At 41.4% G+C, this 23,992-nt stretch overlaps 1 long non-coding RNA gene across 1 annotated transcript; it reads right to left on the bottom strand.

Moving 5' to 3' along the window:
- Window positions 1-6,986: 6,986 nt before the first annotated feature.
- Window positions 6,987-15,244, bottom strand: LOC106014537 (uncharacterized). The gene is made up of 3 exons (XR_001185913.5): window positions 15,071-15,244; window positions 8,992-9,232; window positions 6,987-7,582 (listed from the first exon to the last, which is right to left on the bottom strand). It is a non-coding gene; the product is annotated as an uncharacterized lncRNA (long non-coding RNA).
- Between the last annotated feature and the right edge of the window lie 8,748 nt (window positions 15,245-23,992).

The following is a 23,992-nucleotide window of genomic DNA, read 5'->3' as shown; positions in this document are numbered from 1 at the left end:
TTTAACCTGGTGACCTAATGATATTGCAACTACTGAGTATAGGCTATTAGGTCATATTTCCCCAGGTTCTTGGTCTCAAGGGGTGGTATTTTGATTAGTATAAGTCATTGTGGTTCAGTCCATCCGTTGTTAGTTGTATGGTCTCATCAGATGGAACAACGCAGATGCTTTTGCTCAGGCCTGCGCTTGTGTTTCTTGCTAAAGTCATGGTATGACAAATTGTTTGGAAGTTTCTGTTGCCCATCATGAGCATCAGCCATATATATGTGGAAGCTGGTTCCTGTCAAATGCCATACCTAATACCTGTTAACATGGAAATAAAACTTTAAAAAAAAAAAAAAAAAAGTCATCCTCTCCTTCCTAAGAAAATCAAGAGTTGAAAACTTGCAGGTATACAATGTGGTTCCTGGGACATAGCAACAGATTACCAAAGGCAGGACAGGGCAAGGGACGATGATTCCCCACTGAGCAAAGTTAAATTTTAACGGCATTATGTGCATGCTGCATTTTTCATCATTATTGCCCACAGATTTATCTAATAGGTAGAAACCTACCTCAAATTCCAAAGCGAAATTTTGTGTTGACACCGGCAAAGAAATCAAAGCCTATGGAAATGCAGTCAGGCTCCACTGGAAGCTGCTGCCTGGAGCTAACACCAGGCAGCTCAGGTGCAGGGCAGGGCGACTGGACTTGCTGTGGTTCCAGAAACATCCTCAGAACCTAAAGAAAAATACTATCGAAAAATATTTTCCTAGGAAAGGAAGTCCAGAGAGAGGCAGAAAAATCACTCATTCACTTCAACAGTATAATAAAGGCTTTAACTTGCTTGCCAGCGCTCATCTTGGCAAAGCATTTTAGTATAGGTATAACTGTGCACCCCTTGACTTTAGTAGGACTGCATGCATGTTAAAATAACCCCAGGCTCAAACACCTCACTGAATTGAGATTTAATATGTATTTGGGTTTGTTCACACTGCTTGGGGCTTGTATCAGGATTTACTGTATTCGTGCTCATCATACAGAACAGATTTACCTGTTGAAATGGGATATTTTACTTTTGCCCTACATTAACTGCACTATGCACAGTAAACAGCTCTCACTGTGGTAAAATTATCATTAATTTCTTGGGACTTTTTACTTCTAGTCAAGACAATGTAGGAAGCCCAGCCAATGGAAGAGAAGAAGGAATCTTGCTATTCAAACACATAAATTAGCAGAAGTAGCCAAATAAAAAAACATTTCTATGAAAAGACAGAATCACTCCCTGTCTGACAGTATAGCCCCGAGTCAGATTGGCACCATACGATGTGAAAACAAAAGGAGGAGTCTTGAAACGATGTGAATGTGCTGGGAAATAATAGCTCCTTAACCCTTGTTTCTCAGAGCACTTCCCATTTTACTGCAGTGATTTACACCAACAGCTGAACTGAATCTGGCTGACTCAAACTCACAGTGCTGCACATTAAAACTATATTTGTAATGAACACTACCCTGCATTTTTTGCAGTACTTCAAAGTGAATTATATATATATATATATTTAATTTTTAGAGAGTAACTGAGGTGAACCTTCTTCAAAAACACGTTAAGCTTCAAATCAAATACTGCTCTTCTAAGAAATCCATTAACCGTTCACATCTAAAACTCATCCTTCAACACTTCACACTATAATGCACATTGTTGTCAAATTTTGTCTTATTTACCCCCTGCTAATAGCTGGGCTAAATTCCAAGAAACTTAAGACAATTGTGGAGAGATGCAGATCTAACATTTTTCAAGTTGACAGCCAATGGTTCTGAGCATTTAATTCCCGAGACGGAAGAATCTCCAAATCCTGCTTTTGTAATTCACCCAGGAAAATACATCAGAGCCAAACTGTGTCTGCGCAGCCTAACTAAAAATGCTATTGTTTGATCCAAATTGTATCTTTCTTGGCAGATTTGTAGGGATTGATCCTGGCTGACACTGGTATTTTAATATGAAGCTGAGAACTCAAGAGTTCTTGATAAATTAGCATCTGGATCATAACCGTAGGCATTCTGTCCTCAGCAGTATATCTTAGGTAAAGGTTCATTTAATTTAGCCCTTGTTAAAATTTAAACAGCTATGCCAAATTCCACCAGACTTGGCATGTATGACATGACTAATGACTCTGCTAAACTTTGAGTCAAAAGCTTCAATTTTGAAATGCATCATCTTTATGTATTTGCCCCTGAGCAGCAGCAGCTCACAGTAAAAAATAAAATAAAATAAAATAATTCCATTTACTCATGTTTGAAATTTAAGCAGCTAAAAACAACTCTAGAAGTTTTACAATATTTATGCGTGAATTCGATAAGTGGTTTACGCTCAAAGCAGAAAGCACAAAGGGTCAAGGGTACAGGCAGTACCGGAGATCTTCCTCCTCCATTTTAAAGGGCAGCAACATTGCGAGAGCCTCAGAGCATTCCTCCAGGTACTCTGTGCAGTGAAAGTGCTTGCCCTGGGGTTGAGCTTCATGTGGCGTGGCTGGGGGCAGGTTTGCCCAAACCTCACGCCTTCCTTCTGCCTGTTTTCCTATCCCGGTTCAATATGATTTAAACAGAACTATCCATCTTTCTTCCCCAGCCTGATCAGATGCACAAGTACCTAACCACTGCAGAAAACACCACCCCACTATCTGCCTCTTGGTACCTTAGCTTATATTTACATAATACTGACTTCATATTCACTTGCAAATTTTCTTATGTAGAAGCCTCCAGGCTCTGTTTAAGTCCCAGATTTTTTAAAAATTATTATTACTATTATTTTTTTTATTTTTATGTGGGGGGACACTGCTAACATGTGGCCTTCTCTGCTCCTCTATACAACAAACCATCAGCAGCCTGTCTTCATGGGACCCACAAGGACATCCAGAAGTCACCCAGGCTGATGGCAGGGCCAGCCAGAGCAGGCTGCTGAGGAGCTTGTCCTCCTCCAAGCTCTGTACTCTCCCACCTCTCCCAGCCCAGCGCTGGGAGGCCGACAGTTGCCTCCGACCATCCCATACTGCCCAGCTCCAGCTGGTAAATTTTCAAAAAAGCAATTTCATGCATTCATCCAAACCGCATACACGCATGGGAAAAGCTACTGGATTATTCTTTAAATCCTTCTGTAGAGTTTTCCTTTCTTGGAGTGCCTACAGAGAAATTTGGCACAGGCCAGATTTATGATGTGCAGTCAATTAATATTTTCCACTGTGTTTCCTTGTAGTGCTCTAATTGCAACCCTGTATTTCATCTCATATTAAAGTCTGCTTTCATACAGTGGGCTGTCCCAGGCCATACCCAGAGCATCCACACAAATTAAAAAATAACTAACTACACAATTTTGCAAGGGAGTCAGCTGCTGACATAGGTTTTACTTGAAATCCTGCCTTCCTGGGATACCTCATATCAGCAGTTAGAGATTTTGATTGGCATTTTCCTTATTTCAATATCATGAGCTGTATTAATTTTGCATGCTCTACTCCTTGTACAATTCAGTATCCAGAGAGATTGGACAGGCTTTTTCTGTGTTTATGCAGGTCCATGGTTGTCTGAAACATCTGTGCAGTGCTGTCATCACGGCTGCAAACACAAAGGTACAGCATCTCCTCGAGGAGCAAGAAATGCTGACTTCCACTCCTTATCCACAGTAAAAATAAAAGATTTTGAAAATTTACCTAGATTAGGGAAAGATTTTAGAATGAATGTTTCAAGAGCCGGAGAATGAAGCAAATATTCTGCTTTGACCAGAGACAAATACGCATAATGAAATCAATCCTTTGGTTTGGAGGGAGAAAGAGGGAGAAAAAGAGGATAAATCTGTCTGAGCGCAGAATATGGCCCGTCATGTTTATCTTGGAGAAACTTGCCCTTATCCCTGGCCTTTGCTGGAAGCCCTGCCTTCAACAGCTACTGACACTTGCTAACTGCACAGCTTGGAAATGGGTGCACAAGATTTAACGTTTTGTTGAAAACCTGCCAGCTGGATGCCTAGCCTATCTCTGATACTTCCTTAATTTGATGAACAATAAATATTTACTGTCATGTGAAATTTTACATGGTTTTTTTTGAATAGTGCTTTTGAACAGCAGCTCTACTGTATGGCAAGAGGACTCCATAAACGGCTTCATTTTCTAACTTCAAAGTTTCTTGGACATATTCTAAATATAAGATAAAGTGCATTTAGGCCAAAAGGTTTGAAAGGTGATCTCTGATCTTAATAAAGCTCCCCATCATCAGTTAATAAAAATACTTGGCAAGGTATTTGGTATCTCAGCCTGTTCCTTTCCAGATAACCGCCTTTACGGGGCTGATGCAGATCATTGTAAAAATCCTAGGGAATTTGGTGCTGTTTTACTGCAAATTTGTGTATGAGGTATGATAGAAAGGGGTGAGAGCTTCAACCAGTGCAAATCAGCTTCATTCCATTAAAGTCAGAGTTTGTAATCTGCTCCTGGGTTTGGGGGGTTTATCAAATAAGCTCTTCATTTCCTTGAGAAATGCCAGGACTTCAGATCCAAATAAAAATAAATCTGGTTTCTGCTGAAAGCCAACATTTGTCAAAATCACTCTTAAAACTCAGTGTTGCAAGGTGCAAAGGTATTTAAGTACCATCAGCTATGCCTTGCCTTATTCCATACCACAGAAATTATAAGCAATCCAATTGACATTGATACCTTGATTTAACCAAATATACTCCTGAAAAGGAGGTTATATGCACAGTTCAGCTGTAGGTATGTTGTGATAAAATCAAGAAAATTAACTTCTTTATAAACATCTCCTTTAAAATCTGTAATAAACCAAACAGTAACGAGGAGTTCTCTGTGGTCTTCAGCAAGTCTTGAACTTGGAAATATTTCCCACTATTATAGACAGGCTCCCCCTCCTCATCTCCTAGCACTCTATTCTCACAGCAGAATTACCATTAAATGAAGCTTGAAGATGAATCGTAGAGAAAAGGTCAAATTTCACTTCCTGGAGATTTTGGGAACTTATATATTTTTTACTGTTGGGTTAAATGATTGAGATTTTATACAGGTGGTTTCTGAGCAGCATTTATGGATCTCTGAAAGGTCACAGGACTCACGGCTTGCTGGGTGTGTAGACTGTTTGCAAAATAATTGCCAGTTTGAAGAAAGTATAGAGCTCCTGACCAAGAGACCCAGGTTGTGGGTGATGATGGTTACATACGGTTGTAGGACACCATCAGCAGAGCTGGACCTCATGGGACAAATAACCACAGGGCCAGAGCTCCAGCTTTGTTTCTCGCTCCCCTCCCTTCCATAGGAGATTTTGTGTGTCTCTCTTGGGCGCTGGAGGGTTTCTCCTCCCAGTGACAGCATCCAGAGTGTGGAAACACTTCTGAATCCAAATTCCTAGCTCCTATTACCATGTCCAAAGGCTTGGAATATCTCATCTAATTAAATTTACTGAATACTTGCTATGTATCTAGTGCAGAAACAACATGACAACAGTGCATTATCTAGGATGAGAACGATGCAATCACCTTGGATCAAATCTGTTGTCCAAACTCAAAAAAGCTGCAAACCCATGGCTTGATCCCAGGTGGGTGAACATGATTTCAATCATGTTGTTCGCACGCTGTGGCATCAGGCTCAGTCTGCGCTGGGCACAGAGACATCAACAACTCCCTGGCAGCAGAATAATAAATATCAGGCACTTTCAAATGTTATCTGTAAGCCAAAGGAGAGCAAGGAGATAGCTGACCACTGGCTTGTTATGTCAGCATGTCACACGCAGCAGTGTCTCTGCAGGATACAGCCCTGCCGGTGACAAACAGCTTTGCTGTTAAACGCCAGCTGAACATCTGGTCCACAACACCTACGGGTTAGGTTTCTCTACATCCTTGCATGCTGGCCATTTAACACCCCTTTGGGGTTTTCCTGTAGTTTTTCTCCCCCTCGTGTTCAATCAACTGGATTGAACACATGTAAATAACTTTAAAATCCACACTCAGATTAGTGGACATTGCTTGCATGTATATACAGATACACGTCTGCACAGGCAGATAACATGTAAGTGTGTGTGTGTGTGCTGGAGACAAAAGACACTTGCAAAATACATGTAGAGTTCAATGCTCTCTTGCACAAAAAAGAAATTTCCTGAAACAACACATTGAAATACCCTTACAGATGTTTCTCTGCATTACCAAAAAGAAAAAAAAAAAGAAAAAAAAAAAAAAAAAGAAAAAAACCACCCTGTCCCCTGAGCTAAAATGAAAATTGATTTTGAAAAAAGCTGAAGGATATGAGTGGATCATCATAATTGGATCAACATGCTCCAAAAGCTTCAGGCTACTTCGACTTCATTTCTTAGCTGACAGCTTTCTTTTGGAATTCTTCAAACCAAACACAAATGGTTTGATTGCAATATGTGAAACATTTGACCATCATATCCTTGACAGTCAGTCCGCTGCAGGGGAGATTTGATAACTGTTGTCAAATTCATAGCAGCCAGTCTAATCCAAAGAACCAACAAAAAACACAGGAGCTGCTTCAACAAAAACAGAGCCTACATTAATGTAAAATGACACCACTTACAGGGAAAATATAGAAAAAGCCTGCATTGGGTCTTTTCCAAACAGTATCACAACCGCATGAACATATCTTATTGGTTCTTAATTGCTAAATACAAATGAGAGATGTTAAAAATCCACTTGGTTTTCCATTCAACAATCACGTGAAGAACCTAAGCAGTGACAACAGCAAGTCAGTCAAGCTGAGGTTTCTGAGGGAGGTTTCTGAGTCACACACCAGCCCTCACACCCTGTCCCAAACTACTGGGTTGGCAAGTGAAAGGATTGGGTGAGATGAGAGGACCAAATCTCTGAAGCCACCTCTGATGCTGCACCCTCATAAAGATTCTCGCTGGGTGTTCACTGTGGCAACCAGTGAATTTCCACAGCTTGATACAACATTTAGTATTAAACGGATGGGAAAGAAATGTGAAAACCACATAAAAAGTAATAGAAAAAAAACTATTGGTATCTCTTCTGTTTATTTCTATGACATGCAAAAATGAACACCGCAGCATTAATAGGCAGAAAAGAATTGAATGCTATCATGGATAAATTAATTACTAGATGTCAATATTATATTAAACATCTAGTAAGAGGAGTTTTAATAAGTACATGCTTTCTGAAGTTGAAGCTTCGAGATCTTTATCAAAATTTTATGGAGGATTTAATTCATAGTCCTGAAAACTGCTTTTTAGGAGAAAATATATTTGAGCCTTGCTGTAGATACGGAGCATTAGAAAGAACTGCTACTCAGGAGCTTGTTCTTTGGCAAGTAAAGTTTAATTTTAAAAAACAAAAAATGTCTTTCTGAAAACATGCCTCATGATCTCTCTCTCAGTCTGTATCAGAGCCAGGTATAGGGAAAGCATAACTATTAAACAAATGTATCATCCTCAGCAATTGAAACCTCCGATGTGTGATCTCCTCTTGTCTTTGGTAATACCCACAATAAACATATTTAGTCCAGAGTTTTCTCTTCCATGAGCATCACTCAGCAGCAGCAGAATGATTTTTTTTTCATATTCTTTTATCTGTTTCTCTCTGAAAAGTCAAGAAGAAAAAGGGATAAAGTTTAATGGCTGTTCACAGTTCCATGTCCCACAAAATTAGAGAAACATCTGGAAGTTATTTTGCTTCAGAACGATTTTTAACTGACTAAATGATCTCGTCTGTGGTGCTGCATAGGCTTAGCAAGGATGAGAACAAGCAGCAGTGCGCCCTCCTACCTGAAATACACCGCGAATCAGATTCCAGAGAGGTTTCTAGCTCCCTAAATCCTCTGGATTTTTTCCTTCATTCATGAACAACATTCATTAAACAGCTATAAAACTAAATTAAGAGAAAGCAGTAATGTCTGATTAGAGCCAAGAAAAAAATAAAAATCAATAGCTCAGCATGAGCAACTAAGAAATAGAAAAATATTTCAGACACTTCCAAAAGAGGAGCTTTAACGTAAAAATCTTAGCTCATGGGAAAAGAGGTGTTATCTGAGCTCTAGTTTGGTTTGAACAAGTGGGATTAATAAATGTGCATTCTTTAATTCCTTCTCTAGCTCTGACTGGCAGTCATTTTTCATTTCTAGTAGTAGTGCTGTCTGTTTTCGTGGTGCAGCGGTGCCTCGCGTGCCTCTCTGCATCCCACTCTGCCTGCATGGCACAGGGAAGGAGGGGATGCCTTTCTCCTCGGCGTTTTGCAGGTACTCGTGGAGGGATGGCCTCTGGGACCCAGACTGCTGGACGGGCTCCTCTCTGGTGCCACCAGCAGCACGCACGCCAGGGGACTCAGCACCATGGCTGGACTCCTGCCAACTGAACACTGGGACTACCAAACATAAATACAATTTAATTTTGACATTGCTTTGAAATTCCAGCCAAGAATACCACCTAGGATGAAGAACGGTAAGACAACTTGCAAAGCAAAAAATAAACTTTCTTGGGAGGAATGCCTGTGCTTTATTTAGAAGGGTCTAAGCTAAAAAATGTTCAGGATACTGTCACATTAATTTGGGGACTGCAATGCTAAGCATTTGGGGATAGGAGCGTGATGCAGTTGCTTTTAATGTGATAATACCAAGAAATAATTTTATTTGAGGAGTAAAAATATTTACAGGAAGAGATGAATTTTTCCTTCTACTGCTGAGCCACAAGGCTGGAAAGCTGTGCATGCAGATCCAAGCCTAGTATTTTTATAATCTCTCTCCATCTGCTTTACGGGATATATTTTCCCTCCTTTCCATTGCTAGCAAGATCATCTTCCCTCTTTGTCCAATTCCTTTACTCTTTGCTCAAGTTACCATGGAATCAAAACACCGCTTACTGGCTCATCTGCACGTGTTTGAAATCTATTTGATGGCCATTACAGGAGACATGTTTTCAGGTGCAATAAGGTGGGAACTTCTGCTTGGACATGGAGGGACAACAGATTTACTCCGCTGCAGAGTTTATTCTTACCAGATGGAACTGGAAGGGATGATGTTGTGTTTCTGCTCTGGAAAGGAACTTTCTCCCTAAGCAAATGTGATGGCTGTGTGAAAAGCCCCGATTCAGACCATGTGCAGAACATATTGCTGTGCCACCTGAAAGCTGTTAGCGTTGGAGAGCATGTTGTTGTAGATGACTTCAGGGAGCAGATGTAGCACATGACCGGGACTGACTGTGGAACATGCATCGTGCCTGGGACACACTCCCTGCCCTGCAAAAAAAGTGCATTGATTTCACAGTCAGCAGAGAGCAAAAGGGCACCTGGAGAAAGCCTGAAACTTCGGAGCAAAGAGAACAAATGAAAAGCAGAGAAGGCTTTTTGCTGAAGTCGCAGAGAAAAGCACAGTACATCTATGTCAGTGAGCTCGGCTTGCCAGTGATGGTGAAGCCTACTTCAACCACAAAATGTTGGTGGGCTCAGCCCATGGCATGCTTTGGCTGGTGGAGGAGGAAGCTGACCTGCATTCCAAAGCTGGCCTCTATTTCCTACTACAGAGTAAATAATGCAACATACGTGTGTGTTTGTTGGAGGTAACAGAAGAGCAGATCAAAGCATGCCGTTCTGTGATGGTTTCACCTATGTTGGGTGGTGTTCACCTGGTTTTCAGAAAATGTCGTGGCCTCCAGTGCAGTGAGAGATTCCCTGCAGCTGGAGCAGCCTGAGCTATGTAGGGTGGCAGCAGGGACTGCTGCTGGGACGTGAAAACCTCCATCGAATGAGTCTGCAAAGCAGTAAGTCCCAGTGCCCAACTTAGGACTACTCTGTCAACAACAGCACAGATTGATCATTATTTACCCTGAACAACATACCACTTGCATTCTGAAGAAAATTAATTATTTCAGTGATAAATTCTGTTACAGAATTAATGGTGCTAAATCCTAGATATTAGACTTTAAGAATCCACAATTAAAAAAGCTGTGAGATGTCTGTATTTTGGTGGCCTAACAAAAATAGGTAGTTGTCTATATTTCTCCTAACCTCAGGTAGTTTTGCTCCTGCTCAAAATGTAAAACTGTGTTGTTGCTTAGGGAAATATACAACAAAAAGCGATGATTATCCTAGTTTGGTTATATGGCCATGATAAAAATTAATTGGCCACCCCAAATTAGTATTCAATGCAAGTAACGCTCAGTATGAAAAAAGGCTGGTAAAACATCCACCAAAAATGTACATTTGCAAATCTTATTCTAGAAAGACAATTCACAGCACTGAGTTTGCTAAAATATTATTAAGGTACATGATGGAGATGGATATGAGGTCAGGTATCACGGGAGCCTGAGCAAACACCAAGTGAAAAATTTACAAAAGGACTCCAGGCATGAATTCACTGCTTTTCTTTTTTGCTAAAACTCTTAGCACCAATACAAAATGGGCTTTGGATCATGATGATATTTCACATGTGGAATTCCAGATGAACATATGACATGGATTCCTTTTCCTCCCTTCTGTTCTCCAACCCTCAGGAGGAATTTGGTCTCCACAGCTCCCTCACTCAATATATAAAAAAACATCCAGACGTTATGATAAAGTGAGAGAAATGAATGCCAATAAAATAAATGTTAATATACCTGCTTAATATACCTATTTCATTCATTTAAAACTAAAACATTACTTAAATTTTATATAAAATATCCACATTTTAGGATATCTTTAACTAGCAGAGAAATGATTTCTCATGAGAAAAGCCTCCTCAAAGATTGATATTTTGTTTGGTGCCTCAAATGTAGACAATAAAAATATCCTTATAGAACACAGGCAAAGAACCAAAAGCAGACATCATTTAGGGGTAGGAAGAAGAGAAAAAAATCCAGAGTTTGGTCAAAGTCTACATTAGTCATGCAGCCCTTAGGGGAAATTATCACCCTAGATATCAATGATAGCTCCCTCCTATTAAGAGAGCACATTAAAACTGTTCTGTACACATAGTAGGAACATTCTATGAACTAAAATAACAAACAGAGTTTTGAAGCCAAAGAGATACAAGATCTCCAGAGAAAGCCATGGTGGTTCCAGAGGAATTCATGCCTTACAGAAAGACACAGACACCACACGTGGGACTACCACGTGGTAAGGAGTAGTTCAGATTTATAAAAGCAGAGCTCTCTGCTACGAGAGGAACAGAGAAACTATTTACTGAAAGTCATCCCAGTGAAAAATGATGGACTGCTGTATATTAGCATCAAGCAGATATTATAATCTAGGATTACTCATTATGGAGTGTGAACAAAACCAAAGACACAGAAAATAATGATGCGATAATCCCAGCTGAGTCTCTTGAAAAGGAAAAAAAAAAAAAAGCTAGATCCCACTAAAAATTAAAAATAAATAAATAAATAAATAAATAAATAAATAAGATATATCTGAAATGTTCAGGTACACTAATAACAACATTTAAAGACAGAAAAGACACTAGCTGTGCTACACCTCTGAGAGCTGACTCTTCCCTGGGACTGACTGGTACAGTTTCAGCAGCCACTATGGGAGTCTCCTTCCCAATCTGTAAATGCTGGTGTTCTTCATTAAAGCCAGAGGAAGTTACAAACAACAGATTTCAGAGGAAAAAGCCTCTAACTCATGGACCTCATCTCTATTTCCACTTTGTTAAACTGAGCAACTCCGTAGCCTTCTTTGTGCCTATGGCTCTCACTTTTCCACGCTGCACCCACCTCTCTCCATCCCCTCTCAGTGTTACCAGGAGCATTCAAACGGGCAGACATCAGAGCTTAATTTCACTGTGTGCATAAAGGAAAAAGAACTTGGGGATGTTAAAACAGTTAAAACAGCAGAAGCTAAGGCACCTGCCTCTGACAGCTAGGAAGCGTGGAAAAGCTGGAAGCCTTGACCCAAGTGGGAATAGTTGTAAGAGTTGATGCATCTGAATAGATTTGCCTATAGGAGCAACCATGAATAAATCGGCCAGAATTCAAATGAATGCCAGTCTGCACAAGCCTAACCCCTTGCCACTAACACGAGACCCTCTGGCTCAATTTCAGACCTTTGCAATGAATTTTGTGCTGTATTTTAAAGCAATTTTTTGTTCAGTTGCACACACAGTGGATAGCAATGACCCCTCTGTGCTCTGAGAGCATCCTGCTGCTGCTGCACATCATCGAAACTGGCTGAGTCCTTCAACAAAGGAACATTACTTTGACTACTTGAGATAGGTTCACACATGTCTTCAGCACCCTGCAGGCTGTGAAGAGTTTCTAGGCTTCTCCTGGGGTCCAGCAGTGGCCCATGAAAGAGGTCCAGTTTCCAAACTTCTTCAACCTCACCCTGCACCACAGAGGAAATCTCACCCTCTCAAAGCATCATTTCTGCAGAGGGAAAAGACATTTCCCCCCCCTATTTCAACAAGTACTAACCAGCTCTATTCATTTGATCCTTACTCAAACCTCATTCACTGGCTTTCTGTAAGACAATTCTTGCCACAAATGCTTTTATTTCAAATAATAGTACCAAAATACAGCCCATTGTTGCCCTTCAATAGGAACTTTCAGCTGCTCAACAACATGAGTTTTATTTATTAACCTTCCACAATTAAAACTTCTGCATGCTTGTGGCAACATATCTGGTGTTATAATTACTCTTTTAGGATGTTTAAGAAAGATCACCCAGAGCCTGGTCTTATTTCTAAATATATCCATTTTAAAATTAATATAGGAAAACATTATTTACTGAGTATTTAATGGAGTAAAACCCATATTTGTATATGAAACCAGTGTAATTATGCCATGCCACCAGGCTAGCTGACGAGGAAGAATTGCCTCCTGGTCCCCATCTCCTCAGCACACCAGGGTGATTGTCCCCTTGTGGCCATCAGGGCCCAGAACAAGGCAGTCAGTTGGCTTCCCCAGGTTCCTCCATGGTACGCTACCACATCACACAGCAGCGTATCAATTAGCAAGCATACAGAGGAGACAAAGACCTATGAAGAAGGCTTCAGGAGATATCTTGTAAGATCTAGCTTCATTGAATGATATACGGGGATAAGAGGAATATCATTTGGCAATTGCAAGTTGTTGATGGAAAGATACTTCTTAGATGCTGAGAAAAGCTAAAGTGAGAATGAAGCTCAGAATTGTGTAAATGGGGAACATGGAGAGTTTCTTGTCATACATTTTGGCTTTCCCCACCGCCACCCTCCCTATACAGGGAATGTTATAGGATGAGAAGATCCGTGCTGACTGTAAAGATGCAGACACAAACACACACGACACATATTATAGTTTTACAGATGCAGTCTCTTGGTACCTATTTTACTAAGAATATTCAAGTCCATTTTAACCCAAATTAAGAATTCCCTAGCCAGATCAGCACCAAAAAGCAGAAGCAAATGTAACTTAATGACACGATTTGAAAGGTCATTTGCCAAAGTAAGGCCCCATTGAACTGAGAGTGCAGAGTAAATGAGAAAGAATTAGGCCCAGAGAAAACTATTGCTATAGCAACAAAATAATTTATGAGTGTGTGTATAACAAAGCCAGAGCCACAGAAACACGACGGGAAGAGGCTTGTACCCACTTTAATAACATCACGCTTCCCTTTGCAGTAACTAACACACAGAAAGGAAGGAGCACACTCTTGTTTTAGGATTTTGTTTTTAGATTGGTTTTATCAACACCACTTGGCAGTCCCCAGTCACTGAGGGACATTGCACACCCTGGTAGGGAAGGTGCAGCATAATTAACAGATGTAATCCCGTGCTAATGGGCATCTCCCCCCGACTGAACCTGGGGGCTGCCGAAGTTGGTGCTGGCAATCCACAGACAGCTCTGTCCCCACCTGCGTGCAGAAAGGTGAGCGATAGTGTGGCTGCACGGCCATCAATCTCGGCCATTGGTGGCCTCCCACAGCTGTGTGCAGCCACTTTGTGTGTGTTGTGCTAATTGGAAGGCACAGCGCTGGCCTGGCATCCTGGCCAAGCAGCTCTGCCAGCCCTTCAGCAGTGCACAGAAAAACCTTTCTGCGCTCTCCTGCGAAAGATCAGTTTAAAAGTTAGAAAAATTTATTAACATCACCATTTATCCTTTAAGGCTATAAAAATATGCCAGTGAGCTCCCCCCCAAAAGGCTTAACGTATTGCCAAAGCACTAATTTTATTCTTCATTATTCCCCCAAACCTGCATTTGAAACTGAGGCTTCTGATCTACAGAGAGCTGTTGTTTAATGTATTTCTGTATGTAGATCCTGGACAGAAACCATTTTTCTTGCCTCTCAGGTGGCTCGTATAGTGAGATTTATGTCCATTATGCATAAATTCCTTGCAAGATTGCAGTAGCATAATCAGCAGAAAATCTGAGAAATCACCGCCAGAGACAGTTGGGCTCAGGCCACCTTCTTGAAGCCTCAGGAGCTTTGATCCAGAGATGTTAGTGGCTCACTGTGGCCCTCCTCTGCGCCTGGAGAGGCCCCAAACCCCCCGCAATTGTCTGGTTGGGGATCCACCACCCACCTCCCTCATGCAATGCCAGCATCATTCTCTCTGCCTTATATTTATCACCTTTTATTTACACATCCCTGAATTTTCTCTCATTTTGACCGCATCTATGCTCTGCTTCCTGGCGTGGGTCTGCTGGGGCAGCAGCTTGGTGGGCCCTGGTGGGATTGCCCTAGTGCCTGCAGCACCCCAAGCTGCCCAGCTGTCCCCAGGTCTCTGCTCCCATGGGAGTGTTTCCTAATTATTAGGTAGGATACATCTACCTGGTGTATCCTGGCTTCATAGCATCAGTGAAATTATCCTGCAGGACCCAGAGGTTCACAAACATTACCTGAGCTGCATGCAAAGGTCTTTGCTATGCAAGTTGGGTGTCCAGGAGCTGTTCTTGATTTACATTGCAGATGATGAAAAAATAATTGTACCCAAATTGGTTTTGTTTTTTTCAAAAATTAGTTAGATTATTTATCAGCAACACCGCCACTACATCTTTACAGAGATCCTTAGTTTTGCTGACTGAACAACCACGATTTTAAAAAAAGATGAATTACTTTCAGGCAATGGGAAATCATCTCAATGTAAATAACTGTAGGGGCAAACAGTACTCTTACTTGTCAAGGAGCAGCTGCAGAGGCCCACAAAGCAATCCTCAAGAGGAATGAGACGAGCTGCACCTCACTTCAGAACGAGGCACCTATGGAGATGAGCTTGTACCCAGCTAGCGAACGTGTTCCTCCAGGAGATGACTCACCCCATTGCTCAGCTGGCTGCTCAGGAAGCCTCACAACTTCTAAGTGATTAAAGCAGGTGAAAGGAATCTGTGTCCTAATCAAAAGCAAGGTCTTTGAGGACTATACTTGGTTTCTTCAAGTAATTCAAATTTCATGGGGTGGCTTTCCATTTCTGCAATTCCCAGTTGCATCTCTAGGAAAGCTGCCCCTTCTATTTTGATTAAATTTACTGATATGTAAATATTTGGCCTCTCCTCTTTGCAGTTTCATATCAATACTGGGTCAGTAGTGACACTGAACAATCTCCACTGCTGCTTGGCCACTTGATGGAGGAAAATCCCCAGTACCTAGAAAATACAAACTACCCAGAAAGTCCACAAGTGTCAAATTAAACTGCAAATCCAAAAATCATTCTGATGAATTCTATTTAAGTACTGTATCGTATCAATTAGATGCTTCTGGTTTTCTGTTTCAATAATATATCAAAATAAATCCCTGAGGTTCTGCCCTGTTTTCTTCTTTTCTCTCTGCTTTGACCACATCCTCTCCCCTGTCCCGGTGCTCGGAGGGCAGCAGTGACCGGCAGAGCCCCCAGCAGCACCCTCCAGAAGAGCTCCTCTCTCCAGGAGACCACCTCCAACATACCCAAAGATGCTTCAGAGGCCTGCGGTGCAGGAGCAGCATCACCTCCTCTCAGGCTGGGGACACCACAAGGAGCAAAGAGGAGACCACTTGGACCTTAACCCACCAGCAAAACCATCCACCCACAGCTCAGCCTCTGCGTAGCCCAGATACGAGGCAGGAATTTCATTTCTGCCAGAAAACTCGATTAACATAAAACTTCTAAACCGCTTTTTCCATGGGCACACTCTTCGTATTACATTACAGTTTCTACAAGCTTAAACACCTTTTTTTTCTCTGACATCGGATCGCTGCCAAAATTCGACACGCAATGCTTTTTAAAGCCTCCGATGTTAGTGGAAGGTGGGATTTATCCTCTTTAGGAGCCCCTAGAGGGAGACATGACCCATATTTTAGGAGGAGGCAGCAGCAACCTGCTCTGGAGATAGGGTTGGAGTTGGCGTGGCTGAGCAGACCAGCCACAGGGAGAGTCACCCACTATGGCCACATAGTCTAAAACTTGGCTCTTTTTAGCTAGGTGCATGGTTGTCCCCTTTATCTCACGATGGCAATGGTATCTTAATTAGAAGAAAAACGATTTTAAAAACGGTGGAGAGAGATCGGGACTGGTTATCAGCACATTTGCATGGACAATAAAATAGCACCAATTCATGAAGATAAACTACATGGAAGATTAGTCTGAACTGCCAATTTCTTAAAATGTTTCTCATTTCTTGGTTATGGCTATTTTTGCAAATTTCCCTTTCAGAAATCACATTTCTTTCAAATCAGATCATTGCCCTAGGGTTGTTGACCTTTATTTCGCCCATCTGGAAAACAAATGAAGCAGGAAGGATAACAATATGAGATACTAATCAGAAGTGCTGTTTGTTTTTTTGGAAGCTTGATTTCCAACTTATGCATTTCCCCCTAAAGGCACTGCCAGCAGTATGCTGGATAACCCCTCTGAAAGGAAAACCAGCAGCTTGGCCAAAAGCCTTTTTCTGGCATCTTATCAGTGGTGGAAAAAAAAAAAAAAAAAAAGAAAAAGAAAAAAAAAAGCCAAATGAATAGTAAAACCAAATACAGCTGTAGGTAAGCAGCAGGTAAGATACCTCTACATTGCCAGTAGAGCCCCATCCTTCCAGATTTGACCTAAGAAGTTCTAATGGAGGGCTATCAAGATTACAGGCAAGGATAAAACAAACCATCGCTGTTAGCTTTGGTAAAAGAGATGCAACCCAAGATTATTTGTGAATGGAGTGATGAAAATAAATATGCATGGAGAGAGGAGGGGTTCGTTAAGCTGCTTGAGCCAGAAAGAAGAGAGCCCAAACACCAAAGCAGGGAGATCAGCTTTTCTTACCAAGCAACACCAGCTCCCAAGGTGCGGGTGCAGCTGAGCAGCTCATTTTGTTAGATTTGAAGAGGAATTTGTTAATTTGGAGGATCTGAGTCCCATAGTTCTAACTCATGATTTTATGAGTTCATTCAAGCTGGAAATAAACCAGATTTGGGGAATGATAGCAAGACTTTAAATTTTTTATTATTAGAAATCTGTGGGTAGGGAAATCAATAGTTTTAGGCAGCTCTGTTAAGAAGGGAATAACATGTTTTAGTGTTCATTAAACGCTATTCTCTTCTCAATAATCTCATTGTTTTTCTTACCCCCACATCTCACGCAGCTATTGGATTAGCCTTAAAACAGGTCTTTGTGGAAAAGCCTCGCACACAGCTATACTGCGGGGATGTCTCACCCCTCCTGGGGCAGCCCCCAGCAGCCCCCTGTGGCAGCCAGCTCTGGTTTATCCTAAAAGGATTTGGAGGGATCAGCACTTGGCTGGACCGCTTGCTAACTCGGGCAGAGCACAGGGGAGCTGTGGCTCAGGAGCTCCGGTGGGGATATCCACCAAATTAAACACGCGCTGCGCACGGCTGCAGCAGCAAACGGCAGAGGCATTAGGTATGCAGCTCCTGTGCCTGCACACAACCTTGAATATCAGAATCTTCTTTGATGATAAATAGTATAAATGGTGGCTAGGACACTGAACTACCATGGGATCGTTAGCATACCCCTGTACAAGCCACTGAAGATGAGCAGAAGGGATATTGGTGCAGAGTCTCCTCTGAAGGACAGACTGCTCATATCCCATAATAGTAGATTCCATTTAAAAATAGCAAATGATAGTCAGAGGAATAATAAAACCTAGAAAATCATACCAAAACCCAGCAATACATCAAAGCCATTTTAATAGCTCTTAATACAGTCACTGACACAGCTACTGTACTTGCGAGGCTGGATGATGGAACAGGCAGAGGTTTCGGGTTTTACATTCATTTCATCCTAAAAGTTTCTGTTGCTTCTTGCATGTAAATTATAGATAATGATTGTGCTGACAAGAGGTTGCACTTAGCTGACTCTGCTATGAGGTAAAATTGGAAGAAAATACCTGGCTAAAAGAACTTTCCTCATTTATTTTTTTTTTCCTTTGGAGGGAAAAAAAAAGAGAAGATATGAGAAGTTAATTGCATAGGGCTTCTTATAATTCTTGGTTGGCTACTGAACCAGTGCCATAACTCAGGGCTTCTGGATACTAAGAGAGGAAACGTTATTTGATGTAGTAGGGACAATCCCGTGCTTATCAAATCATCTTGCTTGCCTGTAAAGCTAAGCTCCAATTTATGATGTTTTATGAAGCCACAGATTGAGCTAAGGCTATAAAAATTGGGACTTAATATTCAGGAATAAAAATGCATAGAGTACCACTGAAGTGACATTTTTTAAAGGACTTGCATCCTCCGTGCATTAAATATAACCAGAGAGCGTGACAATAATGGCATGCTGTCCACTGGAGAAAACCTAAGACAAACAGCACAGGTTTGTGATTTCTGAAACATTGGGACTTTTTGCTGTGCATGTATTAAAGCAGAACGATAGGCCATATAATAGAACAATGGCTAATAAAGCACTTGTGCATCATATAGCCCTTAGCAAGTTTATTTGTATTTTTAAGCATTTTCCCTTGGAGGAAGCAGAGAAGCCTCTCAGAGCACATCTGCCTGCCAGACTGATTTTGTTGTTGTTGTTGTTCAAGTGACCACTTGTACAGAAAGAAAATGAAAATTTACATGAAGCTGTCTGGAAACCAGTCCTTTCATTTGCCCACCTGAAGAAAAGGGTGAGATTCCTTCTTCCTGTGCTCGAGAAAAGGAAAGTAAAAGAGGAGGAAATTTTTCTAATCCATTTCTGCACTCTCCTGAAGCATCACTGCATCCGACACTTTCCCACCACCTTCCCTCACTGCTCCTTTATTATAGTCATTAGGAGAAGACACCCATCTACTTAAATTATATCTTTAAGGCCCTGATGGAGCAAAGCACATAAATACCTGTTTAATGTTAGACCTCTATTGAGCAAAACATTTAAGCATTCACCTAACTTCCAGAGGTGTTCATATGACTTAACGGCTGCTGAAATTATCGCTGTGGAGAAATGGGGTTATTTACATGCTTAATGTTAAGTGCACTACTGATGTAATCTTCTGAAACAAGGTTGAAAATCCTTAGGAAAAAATAACTAAGACAGCAATTACACAAGAATTGTTTAAAGCATCACTTGATTTTTACTTTGAGATTTTGGGATCTAATTAAGAAGCAGGACTGATGTGTTCAAATCTGTCCTGCTGGCTACCCACGGGATTTGAGTGCTAACTTGCTTAAGCTCGTTTGAACAGTCCAGCCTTGATCATTAAAGGGATGTGCTAATGGCAGATGTGGGCACCATGCCGTCCTAAGGAACAAAATGACTTAGAGCAGTGCAATACCTGAAGTCACTTTTAATATGATTTAAAGATATAAACTTGTTCGCTCTCTTAAAATGTCTTAAGGATATGCACAGATATCCTCTCTAGGAGCTGCCTGTGCCAGGAAGAAGTTGCTCCCCCAGCTGCTCATTAAAACCCTCTTGCTGGAGGTTTTGAACTGATCTGTTGGAAAAGCAGTTCAAATGAGCACTTTAATTCTCTCCAGGCAATAAATAAATAAATAAATCAGCCGGGATAGCTGGGACCAGAAATTCAAACAGTTCGAGCCAAGCTGGCTGGAAGGGGCTAGGAGCAGAGCGCACAGGCAGCGGGGAGGTGGTGGCAGCCAGCCCCGGAGGGCATTGCCTCTCACAGGCACCGATGCTGTGCACCCATTCCTATTTCACGAGTCAATCCTTTGCATGCTTAAACTGAAATTATTTACTGCAACATAGGCCCAGAAAGAATTATTTTCAATATTTTTTTTTCTTAGATTATTACAACAGAAACTGCACAAGACAGAGGGAACAGAGCACATGGCTCAAGAGAGACTCCTTTAGTCCAGCTCCTCTGCCCATGGTTCATTATGTGACCACAAACAGAGGTGACTAAACAGGTATCATGAGCACAATTTGCATATTATTTTTGTCCTCCTACACTTCTAAATTTGTGGCACAGCCTTGCACTCAATATTTACAGCCTGTGGTCTCCTTCACACTCTTTCCATGTACTTCTCTGGATCTGACAGGGCTAGTAAAAAAAAAGAAAAACAAAAAAAACAAACAACAAAAAACTAATCCATGCTGAGGCAGAAAAACAACTCACTAAAACACCATCTAAAACAGGAGGTTTGAACTCATCGAAACTCTATTATATGCTTGAGTAACTCCTGGAACAATAGAAAGCTATGCATGATTATGTAGGCAAGTAGAAATATGCAAAGCAGATGTTGTCCTTACTGCCACACGTCAAAATCTCATCACTGGCCTGGAGAGCATTTTCTCTGTGATTGTCTGAGGTGGTCACGCCAGGATACGATGGTAATGGTGCATCTTTAATCCAGGTACTCCAGCTTATTAGGTGTTCGATGTGACTAAACGTACACTTGGTAGAAAGCAAAATTATCAAAGATTGAGTGTCATTGCAGAAAGAGAAACTAAAGCTCCAGGGCGAACTCCAATATGCAGAGTAAGTGAAATATTTAAGAGGGGAAAATGGGCTGTTGGCATTAGCATGATGTAGTCAAAGGGCAGCTTATCTCATTTCCATTGGAGATGGTTTGCTCTAGATCACCTGGAGCCTAATCATAAAATAGGCATTTTTACTCCGTTTCATTGCCATTTGTTTGTTTGTTTTGTTCCTCTTCAGTCTACTACGGTAATGAGAAGACTCTAGAGAAGGTTTCCAATAACAAGTCTCCATCATTTGTTATTTTGAGCAGATTTTCAGCCTGGGTAAACTAGCATAGCATTACTAGGTATTAGTGCAAAAGAACAAGCTGATAGCAGCTCTGGGCCTTAGCTTAGATAAGAAATCTCAGCAGTGCGTACTAAATGTGTGTCCATGTGATAGACCTGGAACAAGGGTCGCTTGTGCAACCTCAGCTGGCGTCAGGGAATTCAGCAAGTAGCAACACTTCGCCACAAGACTGAAATTCCTACATAACAGATGAAATAATATTAAACTAACTAACTAAATAAATAAAAGCTTGGGAAAGAAACGTAAAACACAAAAAGTCAGAGTCCTAAGTGATGGTAACTGAAGAGGCATTTAGGGCCACATGCACAAATTTAGAAAGAAATTTTACCATTAAAGAAGGTAAATTCTGGAAGTAGCTCCTCTGTTTTCTTGGTTTTCCCCCTTGTATGAGACCAGAGGGATACAAGCTCCAGGCAGGGAATGTTTGAATAGAGCTGAACAGAGGCAGAAAGAGTGGAAGAGCTTTGGTTTTAAAACATGGTGTCTCAAGTCCGCTGTTTTCAAAAAAGCCTTGTACCTTACACTTTACAGTTTTCTACCATGCACACTGGATTTTCAGCCTTGATAATTTCATCAAAGTTGTGATCATTAGTATTTTTCTTAAAGTCTCAGCTCTCCTGAGACAGTGTTATGTATATGATATTCATTAATCTCAGCTCTCTTGCTTTTAAAAAGTTACGGTCCTCAGGTTTTCAGAGCAAAGCTCTAAAATATTGGCTTTTAAGGGCAAAGAAAAGAAGGCAAGTAACTTGCCTTTTCTTTTTAAGTCAAAATCCTAATCCGGGGGAGACCTAACTAATCATTTCTAATCTTTTAATGACGGGGTTTTCTTACATGCTGTCAGCACAAGTAGCATTGGAAAGGCAAATGGGTAAAGGAAAATCCATCAGCAGCAATAATGTCCCTAAATTCCCAATTTTCGTGGATATAGTGGGAAAACTGACAATACTTTTGATAGTTCGTTATATATAAGCTTCACACAGTTGCACTTGCAAATCACACAGATACCTGCCCAGACTCACCACCTGTGGTTGCAGCCCTCCAAAGGAAAATCCAGCATCCACAACTAGCAAAGAGCACAGACCCTGCATGGGCTCTTCCACCCTGCAGCTCAGGCACAGCTCCTGCCATTCTTCTCTTAGATAGAAAGCCCATATCAGGGAGGAGGTCCTGGGGTGGTTTTGTTTTTAATCACTCTCTTGTCTTTTAATTCAACTAAGGAATGAAGTGCAAGTGCTCACAAATACACCCGTCACCTAGTTACACAAACGCCTGCCTGCAACTGCTCAATAAACCAGAAAAGCACTACCTTCATTCAGGTAGTCCATCATTTCAGCAACCCAAAGAGTTTATAGAGACGATTGTCAAAGACCCCATCATTTTGTAGTTAGTATAATTAATAAGGTGTGCACAAAATCTAGAAGTGTTTTAACACATGTTTGCAGTTGAATTGCATTATTGTTATGTTATAATAAAAGAGAGCCACATGTTAACTGAACACCAGGGACCCAACTGATGCAACTGTTAAACATCAATAGGGAAATCAGAAGGGAAAATATCGAGTTTCCTTTAAAATCATTTTTGTTTTCAGGAGCTGTGACTTTTATTTAGCAGATTTTGTGAAAAAGCCTCTGTTTATAAAAATTATTGGGTAGTGTTGGCTGTCAGAAAACATAAACAGGCAATTAGTGCAATAAGTAGAACGATACAATGAACTCCTCCTGGCAGTTCCCTATCTGGAGCCAGGCAGGGTCCTGATTCGATGAGCAGTTAGGCATGTGCTTAAGTCCACACCATCATCCCGGGAGTCTCCCGGGACTACACACACGCACACATTAAAGTGCATGCAAGAGCTTTGTGAACGCTCAGAAATATCTTAAGGAAATGGGATTGCAGGAACGGTCAGTGATTTTATTGCGATGTGGTACCACCTAAAATCCACTCTGGAAAGCCCCCCGGAAGCATAAAAAGGTTCTGCAGGCAGATTGGATTAATTTTAACGAATTTAGCCCATTTTGTGGCCTAAGAGAATACATTTCTCTATCTTCCTGCCCTCCACCTGAATTCTGCACTGCCTTTTCCTACACAGTTTTGGTGGTTGAGATATCTGGCTCTGCCTACGACGTAAATGGAGCATCAGCCTTTGCAGGGAACATGGGTTTATGGACTGTGGAAATATATGAAGGACAAAACAACCCTCACAAGAGAGATGCAATTAATTGCACAATGTCATCCAGTTATCTGCATTTCTTCCACTCTATAAAAACCAACGGACCTGAATTCTTGCATGGAAGCCTGACCATCAGCCTGTTCCGAAACTGCTCTCATTAGCTTTGCTCCAGAGCTGGACATCTTCAGTCCTTAAAGTTACTCTGATGAGCATTAAGGCAGCAAAAAACTGCTAAAATTTGGTGTAATGCTTATGCACATTTTGGGTATTGAGAACACCTGGATGGGACCAACACACGTGGCACTCCATGCAGCTGCCCCATCGCTGCTCCCAAGGCACAGTTCTCCTGAGCTTGTTCTCTGAAGGGGGGCTATTCTGGGAGGCATGTGTTAGGGGTATTGAAATGAAGCATGGGGGATGGATTATTCTGACATGGCTCTGGTCTTAGGAGGTGCTCACAACAGGGAAAAAATCTGGAGAAAGCTCCTCATCTGTAGGTGAAAAAATGGGCATAATTATCAGAGGAATAAACGCTGTCAAGAGGTATGTCCTTCCTTCCTTTCTCCCTCCCAAAATAATGCATAATTATATAGACCTTCTGGCAGGTCCACCAAAGCAGGGGAGTCATTCCTCCTGGCACCTGTGTGTGCCAACATATGCCTCAGATTTCATTCGAGTTGAAGGGAAGCACTGACAATTGGATACGACCATAAGAGGGGAAATATTACT

Source organism: Anas platyrhynchos, chromosome 10, assembly GCF_047663525.1.
Source record: "Anas platyrhynchos isolate ZD024472 breed Pekin duck chromosome 10, IASCAAS_PekinDuck_T2T, whole genome shotgun sequence".
NCBI classification, from domain to species: domain Eukaryota; kingdom Metazoa; phylum Chordata; class Aves; order Anseriformes; family Anatidae; genus Anas; species Anas platyrhynchos.
This window is presented reverse-complemented; position numbering and strand designations above follow the sequence as displayed.